Here is a 7,317-nt window from a genome sequence, read left to right as displayed (position 1 = left end):
TGTCTCAAGAGCTTTTAATGGGTGAGGATGATGATGATGAGACACAGTTGTCTGTCAGTGAGGTAGTAGTAAAGGCAGTAAGTCCGAGGGAGGAGCACACAGAGAATTCGGAGGAAGGGCAGTTGGACGATGAGGTGACTGACCCCACCTGGTTTGCTAAGCCTACTGAGGACAGGGCTTCAGAGGGGGAGGCAAGTGAAGCAGCAGGACAGGTTGGAAGAGGCAGTGGAGTGGCCAGGGGTAGAGGCAGGGCCAGAGAGAAGAATCCCCCAACTGTTTTCCAAAGCACCCCCTCGCGGCAAGCCTCCGTACACAGGGCTAGGTGTTCAAAGGGGTGGATGTTTTTTAGTGAGAGCGCAGACGACCGACGAACAGTGGTTTGCAACCTGTGTCGCACCAAGATCAGCTGGGCAGCCACCATTACCAGCCTCACCACCACCAGCATGCGCAGGCATATGATGGCGAAGCACCCCACAAGGTGGGACGAAGGCTGTTCACACCACTGCCTCTTACCCTGTGTCCCAACCTGCCACACAGATCCAATACCCCTCTCAGGACACAGGCACGGGCGCCTCCCGGACTGCACCCACACCCTCACCTCCACTGTCCTCCACCCCATCCAGCAATGTCTCTCAGCGCAGCGTTTAGCTGTCGCTTACACAAGCGTTGGAGCGAAAGCGCAAATACGCACCCGCACGCACAAACTTTAAACGTGCACATTGCCAAAATAGTCAGCCTGGAGATGCTGCCGTACAGGCTTGTGGAAACGGAGGCTTTCAAAAACATGATGGCGGTGGCGGTCCCGCAATACTCGGTCCCCGGTCGCCACTATTTTTCCCGGTGTGCTGTCCCAGCCCTACACCAGCACATCTCCCGCAACATTAATCGTGCCCTCACCAACGCGGTTACTGGCGGGCAGGGCCACTATATCTCCCTGACGGCACATTGGGTGAATTTGGTGGAGGCTGGGACCGAGTCAGAGCCTGAGACCGCTCATGTCCTATCCACATACTGAATAGCGGGTCCTACCTCGGTGCTGGTATCTGCGGCGTTTTATGCCACCTCCTCAAAACTTTCCCCATCTTCCTCCTACACAACCTCTACCTCTCAATTAAGAAGTGTGAGCAGCACGTCGCCAGCAGTCTGTATCGCGTGGCGCGGCAGCACAGCGGTGAGCAAGCGTTAGCAGGCCGTGCTGAAACTAATCAGCTTGGGTGTCAAGAGGCACACGGCCCCCGAACTATTGCAGGGTCTGACAGAGCAGACCGACCTATGGATTTCGCCGCTGAGCCTCCAACTGGGTATGGTCGTCTGTGACAACGGCTCTGCAGCTCAGCAGCCTCACGCACTTGCCATGCCTGGCCCACATCTTCAATCTGGTGGTTCAGCGGTTTCTGAAAAACCACCCCCACTTGTCTGACCTGCTTGGCAAGGTGAGCCGTGTCTGCGCACATTTCCGCAAGTCCACCACGGACGCTGCCACCCTGCAGACCCTGCAACATCGGTTTCAGCTGCCAGAGCACCGACTGCTGTGCGACGTGCCCACACGGTGGAATTCTACGCTGCACATGCTGTATGAGCAGCGTAGAGCAAAGGTGGAATACCAACTCCAACATGGCAGGCGAAGTGGTAGTCAGCCTCCCCAATTCTTCACCGAGGAGTGGGCCTGGAAGACAGATAACTGCCAGGTCCTCTGAAACTTTGAGGAGTCTACCCAGATGGTGAGCGGAGATGGTGCAATCATTAGCGTTACCATCTTGCTGCTTTGCCTGCTGAGAAGTTCGCTGCAAAGCATAAAGGTTGACACTTTGCGGTTGGAACAGGAGATGGGGGATGACAGTATGTCACTTAATAGCCAGATCACCCTCATGTCTATATCTCAGCGTGTTTTAGAGGAGGAGGAGAAGGAGGAGGGGGAGGAGCAGGAGGAGGGGGAAGAGACAACTGGGCACACTGCAGAGGGTACCCATGCTGCTTGCCTCTCATCTGTTCAGCGTGTATGGCCTGAAGAGGAGGAGGAGGATCCTGAAAGTCATCTTCCTAGTGAGGACAGCGATGTGTTGCGTACTGGTACCCTGGCACACATGGCTGACTTCATGCTAGGCTGCCTTTCTCATGACCCTCGCGTTAGACGCATTCTGGCCAACACGGATTACTGGGTGTACACACTGCTCGACCCACGTTATAAGGAGAACCTTTCCACTTTCATTCCTGAAGAGGAGAGTGATGCACTACCACAGGGCCCTGGTGGAAAAAGTGATGCTAAACTTCTCATCTGACAGCGCTAGTGGCAGAAGACGCAGTTCTGAGGGCCAAGTAGCAGGGGAACACTCTCCAAGGCCTTTGCCAGCTTTATGGCTCCCCAGCAAGACTGTGTCACCACACCCCAGTCAAGGCTGAGTCGGAGGGAGCACTGTAAAAAGATGGTGAGGGAGTACGTAGCTGATCGTACCACCGTCCTATGTGATGCCTCTGCTCCATACAACTATTGGGTGTCAAAGCTGGACACGTGGCACGAACTTGCGCTGTACGCCCTGTAGGTGCTGGCCTGCCCTGCCGCTAGCGTCTTGTCAGAGAGGATGTTTAGTGCGGCTGGGGGAATCAACATGGATAAGCGTACCCGCCTGTCAACTGCCAGTGCCGACATGCTTACACTCATAAAGATGAACAAAAGCTGGATTTCCCCAGACTTCTCTTCTCCACCGGCAGAGAGCAGCGGAACCTAAAGATTCTTTTCACTGCAACCGGAGAAAAAAGCATTCTCTATCACTGGAAAAAAAGGTGGAATTAGCTTTGTCAATCACTCTCGGATATTATTACTCCTCCTCCTCCTCCTCCTCCTCCTCCTAAAAAAGCATGTCATCACGCTGAACTGCCAATTTTTCTGCAGCCCAAAAGGCTCTGCTTACAATTTTTTTTACAAGTTTTCAAAGTTTTAAAAGTATTGGTACTTTAACAGAAACCAATTTTATTTAAAGGGCTGCCTTCAGCCTCTGTTACAAATTAAGCAACAGCGAGCTGTATCTTTAAAAAGTGTTTCTGGGTTTCACCTGCCCTCGTGGTTGAGCAATTTTTCAGGGGTACATTTGTACTCTTGGTACACAAATTTTTCTGGGCCTCGCCTATACTCTTATCTAACTAATTTTTCCCGGCCTTCACCTATACTCATGGTACACCAATGTTTCAGGGGTTTGCTATATACTCTTGCTACAGAAATGTTACAGGGGTCTGCCTATACTTTTACTACAGAAATGTTACTGGGATCTGCCTCTACTTTTACTACAGAAATGTTTCAGGGGTTCGCCTACACTCTTGCTACAGAAATGTCACTGGGGTCTGCCTAAACTTTAACTACAGAAATGTTACATAGGTCTGCCTATACCTTTGCTACAGAAATGTTACTTGAGTCTGCCTATACGTCTGCTACAGAAATGTTACAGGGGTCTGCCTATACTTTTACTACAGAAATGTTACTGGGGTTCGCCTCTACTTTTACTACAGAAATGTTACAGGGGTCTGCCTATACCTTTACTGCAGAAATGTTACTGGGGTCCGTCTCTACTTTTACTACAGAAATGTTACTGGGGTCTGCCTCTACGTCTGCTACAAAAATGTTACTGGGGTCTGCCTATACTTTTACTACAGAAATGTTACTGGGGTCTGCCTATACTGCTGCTACAGAAATGTTACTGGGGTCTGCCTCTACTTCTGCTACAGAAATGTTACAGGGGTCTGCCTATACTTTTACTACAGAAATGTTACTAGGGTCTGCCTATACTTTTACTACAGAAATGTTACAGGGGTCTGCCTATACTTTTACTATAGAGGAGTTACTAGGGACTGCCTATACTTCTGCTACAGAAACGTTACAGGGGTCTGCCTATACCTTTGCTACAGAAATGTTACAGGGGTCTGCCTATACCTTTGCTACAGGAATGTTACAGGGGTCTGCCTATACTTTTACTACAGAAATGTTACAGGGGTCTGCCTATACTTTTACTACAGAAATGTTACTGGGGTTCGCCTCTACTTTTACTACAGAAATGTTACAGGGGTCTGCCTATACCTTTACTGCAGAAATGTTACTGGGGTCCGTCTCTACTTTTACTACAGAAATGTTACTGGGGTCTGCCTCTACTTCTGCTACAAAAATGTTACTGGGGTCTGCCTATACTTTTACTACAGAAATGTTACTGGGGTCTGCCTATTCTTCTGCTACAGAAATGTTACAGGGGTCTGCCTATACTTTTACTACAGAAATGTTACTGGGGTCTGCCTATTCTTCTGCTACAGAAATGTTACAGGGGTCTGCCTATACTTTTACTACAGAAATGTTACTGGGGTCTGCCTATACTTTTACTACAGAAATGTTACTGGGGTCTGCCTATACTGCTGCTACAGAAATGTTACTGGGGTCTGCCTCTACTTCTGCTACAGAAATGTTACAGGGGTCTGCCTATACTTTTACTACAGAAATGTTACTAGGGTCTGCCTATACTTTTACTACAGAAATGTTACAGGGGTCTGCCTATACTTTTACTATAGAGGAGTTACTAGGGACTGCCTATACTTCTGCTACAGAAACGTTACAGGGGTCTGCCTATACCTTTGCTACAGAAATGTTACAGGGGTCTGCCTATACCTTTGCTACAGGAATGTTACAGGGGTCTGCCTATACTTTTACTACAGAAATGTTACAGGGGTCTGCCTATACTTTTACTACAGAAATGTTACTGGGGTTCGCCTCTACTTTTACTACAGAAATGTTACAGGGGTCTGCCTATACCTTTACTGCAGAAATGTTACTGGGGTCCGTCTCTACTTTTACTACAGAAATGTTACTGGGGTCTGCCTCTACTTCTGCTACAAAAATGTTACTGGGGTCTGCCTATACTTTTACTACAGAAATGTTACTGGGGTCTGCCTATTCTTCTGCTACAGAAATGTTACAGGGGTCTGCCTATACTTTTACTACAGAAATGTTACTGGGGTCTGCCTATTCTTCTGCTACAGAAATGTTACAGGGGTCTGCCTATACTTTTACTACAGAAATGTTACTGGGGTCTGCCTATACTTTTACTACAGAAATGTTACAGGGGTCTGCCTATACTTTTACTATAGAGGTGTTACTGGGGACTGCCTATACTTCTGCTACAGAAGCGTTACAGGGGTCTGCCTATACCTATGCTACAGAAATGTTACTGGGGTCTGCCTATACTTCTGCTACAGAAATGTTTTAGGGGTTTACCTATACTGTTGGTGCGCAAAGACTTCCCATCGCGGTCTTTTACCTATCTGGCACAAATACACTGACTGACTTGGGTAGGGTGAAGATTGCAGATGGCTTTCCCCTTGCGGTGCTGATTAAGCTATCCGACACCTACACAAAATTAATTGTGGGGACACATGGATTTCCCATTGCTATGTAACTCAGGGCACTTTGGGTCACACAAGGTGGAGGCTGGGACCCAGCCTGACCCAGGGCCCACCCACATACTTTTCACACAGACTATAGCGGGTCCTGGTCATGGTCTCTTGGCCTTGTAATGCCACCTCCTCCTGCTTGGGGTCCGGGGATCAGCACTGGGCAACATTTTTTTCTTCTCGTGTTATCACAGTTATCTGCGGCACTGGTTTGGGCCAAACAAAAGGAGCGTTACTGCATTAATGAGACTTTCACAGCTGTACAAGCATCGGACTCCGCTTTATGCCAACGATTTCTGAGGGTGTGGGCAAAGGCCTATGTCCAGGGGGAAATGCAACTGCGCCAGGTTGGGCCCGTGGAACTTGTTCCTGGTTAATCCAGTCTTTGGAGCGGTGAAAGCAACCGCAACTATTTAAATGAGACATTCACTGCTGTACTAGCATCGGAGTCCGCTTTATGCCCACAATTGCTGAGGGTGTGTGCAGAGGCTGAGGTCCTGGGGAAATGCAACTGCGCCAGGTCGGGCCTGTGGAACTTGTTCCTGCTTAATCCAATCTTTGGAGCAATGAAAGCAACCGCAACTAATTAAATGAGACGTTCACAGCTGTACTAGCATTGGAGTCCGCTTTATGCCTACGATTGCTGAGGGTGTGGGCAGAGGCCTATGTCCTGGGGAAATGCAACTACGCCAGGTTGGGCCCGTGGAACTTGTTCCTGGTTAATCCAGTCTTTGGAGCGATGAAAGCAACCGCAACTAATTAAATGAGACGTTCACAGCTGTACTAGCATCGGAGTCCGCTTTATGCCCACCATTGCTGAGGGTTTGTGCAGAGGCCGAAGTCCTGAGGGAAATGCAACTGTGCCAGGTTGGGCCTGTGGAACCTGTTCCTGGTTAATCCGATCTTTGGAGCAATGAAAGCAACCACAACTAATTAAATGAGACGTTAACTGCTGTACTAGCATCTGAGTCCGCTTTATGCCCACGATTGCTGAGGGTGTGTGCAGAGGCTGAGGTCCTTGGCGGAGTGAAAGTCTGCCATGTTTGGGCACTGTAATTGCTTCACGTTTAATACTTTCCTTGGGTTCCTTTGGCTCGCCTATGCTGTGAGTGCACAAAGACTTCCCATAGCGGTGTTTTACCTGTCTGACACTAATACACTGACTGACTAGGGCAGAAAAGTAGGCCGAGGCCCTTCGCAGGGTGAAACTCTGCCATGTTTGGGCACTCTGATTTCCTCATGTGTAATACTATGCTTGAGTTCCTTGGGCTCGCCTGTGCTGTGAGTGCACAAAGACTTCCCATTGCGTTGCTTTACCTGTCTGGTACAAATACACTGACTGACTAGGGTAGAAATGTGGGCTGAGGTCCTTGGTGGGGTAAAACTCTGCCATGTTTGAGCGCTCTGATTTCTTCTTGTGTAATGCCATCTTTGTGCACTGACAGCATAGGCAAGCCCAAGGAACTTAAAGACTTTCCATTGCGGTGTTGAGCTATCTAACACCTACACAGAATGAATTGTGTGGGGACACATGGATTTCCCATTGCTATGTAACTCGCGGCACCTTGGGTCATACAAGGTGGAGGCTGGAACTGAGCCTGATCCTGGGCCCACTCATGTGCTTCCCACACAGAGTATTACTGCATTGTGGAGATGTGTAGAAGTGCTGGGCTGGCACCTGAGTCCCCTTTATGCCCGCGTTTGTGGCTCCTGACAATTTTGCGATGGAGGTGGCACGGGATTGGAATGATGATCGTACGTCAATTTATCAGCAATTCTCAACAGCATTGTGGGCTATCGCCCCCACTTTCAAAGAGGGTCGCTGCCTGGTCCTGCCAACTCTCTGCAGTGTGTGCCTCCGATTCCTCCTCATCGCAGATGCACTTAGAAATA

Source organism: Eleutherodactylus coqui, chromosome 2 (assembly GCF_035609145.1).
Source record: "Eleutherodactylus coqui strain aEleCoq1 chromosome 2, aEleCoq1.hap1, whole genome shotgun sequence".
NCBI classification, from domain to species: Eukaryota; Metazoa; Chordata; class Amphibia; order Anura; family Eleutherodactylidae; genus Eleutherodactylus; species Eleutherodactylus coqui.
The sequence above is the reverse complement of the archived record's forward strand: the minus strand, read 5'-3'. Positions refer to the sequence as shown.